General features: G+C 39.9%; 1 pseudogene; it reads right to left on the minus strand.

Annotated features, from left to right (window-relative positions):
• Positions 1 to 758: 758 nt before the first annotated feature.
• Positions 759 to 904, minus strand: LOC145246305 (U2 spliceosomal RNA; annotated as a pseudogene).
• Between the last annotated feature and the right edge of the window lie 1,409 nt (positions 905 to 2,313).

Below are 2,313 nucleotides of genomic sequence, written 5' to 3' on the forward strand. Positions count from 1 at the left end.
TCTGGTTACCAAAAATAATAATTGTCCCAGTATAGAGGGTTTCCCCTCCATTGACTGGTACAAATTATCTTAAGTGCAGCATCTGCCGGAACAGATGGTGTTTATTTGCTCCCCCACCGAGCAAATTAGGCACAAGGCCGATTTTTAATGTGAGGAGTGAAGGGAGGGGGAAGGGAAAAAGGGGACCAGCTCCCGAGAGGTGGGAAATGGGAGCTGGTTAATGGTCAGGCATGTGGGGTTGCCCCCACATCTGGTCTTTGCTAGTCATAGCTAGTCATAGCTTGCAGCATCTGCCGGAACAGATGGTATTTATTTGCTCCCCCACTGAGCAAATTAGGCACAAGGCCGTTTTTAATGTGAGGTAAAAACCAGCTCCCCTAAAAGGGGTCACTCTGGTTACCAAAAATAATAATTGTCCCAGTATAGAGGGTTTCCCCTCCATTGACTGGTACAAATTATCTTAAGTGCAGTATCTGCCGGAACAGATGGTATTTATTTGCTCCCCCACTGAGCAAATTAGGCACAAGGCCGTTTTTAATGTGAGGTAAAAACCAGCTCCCCTAAAAGTAGGTAAAAAGGGGGCACTCTGGTTACCAAAAATAATAATTGTCCCAGTATAGAGGGTTTCCCCTCCATTGACTGGTACAAACCATCTTAAGTGCAGCATCTGCCGGAACAGATGGTATTTATTTGCTCCCCCACTGAGCAAATTAGGCACAAGGCCGTTTTTTATGTGAGGTGAAAACCAGCTCCCCTAAAAGGGGTCACTCTGGTTACCAAAAATAATAATTGTCCCAGTATAGAGGGTTTCCCCTCCATGGACTGGTACAAATTATCTTAAGTGCAGCATCTGCCGGAACAGATACTACACTTTGATCTTGGCCAAAAGGCCAAGAAAAGCGGTATTTATTTGCTCCCCCACCGAACAAATTAGGCACAAAGCTGATTTTTAATGTGAGGGGTGAAGGAGAAATGGGGACCAACTCCCCGGGGAGTAGGGGAGCTGGATAGTGACAATTGGTATGAAGGGTTCCCACTACATTGACCAAGGTCTTATATGTGGGGCTGCCCCCACATATGGTCTTTGCTAGCAGTATCTGCCGGAACCGATACTACACTTTGATCTTTATATATAATTTATTTAATGAAAATGAAAATTACAATCAAAATAATTCGATGCAAAATTAAAATAAATTAAAAGCAAAATTCAAATTTACAAAACAAATTTAGGCACAAGGCCGTTTAAGATCTGGGTGGGGGAGTGTTGCAGGGTCTTTGTTACTACAGTGAAAATGGAGTCTTTGGCGACTTTACTCTTGACTGGCAACATTTACCACAATATCTCATTCACTCTGTGGACTCTAAACTAACTAATGAAAACCCCAGCGTTTTTGCAAAAAAAGAATATATTTACAATTAGTTTGTGTGTGTGCGTGTAATTTTTTTTAATTAAAATGTGTGTGTGTGTGTGTGTGTGTGTGTGTGTGTGTGTGTGTGTGTGCGCGCGTGCGTGTGAGAAACGTTCAATTCATTGGTAAATAAAAAGTTCTTGAATTTTGGAAGAAAAACAGTTCGTGTTGGGGAGTGGGGAATCTAGAAAAATATGCAGAAAATAAAATTGCCTAGTACATTGTTAGTAAGGTCCCTCCCTGAGCTAATCTACTACACTTTGATCTCTGCTAGCAGTATATGCCGGAACAGATACTACACTTTTATCAAGAAAAGCTTTAAAAGCTAAGAACAGCATCTATTAACAACAGACCTTTGATCTTAACCAAAAAGGCCAAGCACAAAAGTGTTACGGACAGACCGACAGACCGACCGACGGAGTGACTTATAGAGTCGCAAGCACGCGACTAAAAATGTGCAAACGCAACCCGCTGTTATTATTTATAACAGAATAAAATTGTTTGGATGAGTGAAAACAAATAATTTTCCCGTCCCAAAATTGAGAAACTATTCGCTTAAGCATGTTGAATTATTGGTAACTGGCCAGAGAGTAAGTATTCATAAATCGTTAATTTTTATAGAAAAGTGATCACTCACCTTATAATATATAACATTTGTATTCCATATATATTTAATTATTCATAATTATTTAATACTAGCAAAGAGACTCGACGTTACCCGGGATTGAATGATGATTAACGAATATTTCACACTCCTATATATTTATTGTCATCGAAATCGGTGAAAATCGCCCGGGAGGAAGCTTCACATGCCTCCATGCTGTAACTTAGTCCAAAATATATGTTATTCTACATCGCACTCTAGAGAACCTATTGATTTTTTTATAAAATTATTTTATATAAA

The sequence above is a fragment of the Euprymna scolopes genome, chromosome 23 (genome assembly GCF_053919585.1).
Source record: "Euprymna scolopes isolate OS-2025 chromosome 23, ASM5391958v1, whole genome shotgun sequence".
Lineage (NCBI taxonomy): Eukaryota > Metazoa > Mollusca > Cephalopoda > Sepiida > Sepiolidae > Euprymna > Euprymna scolopes.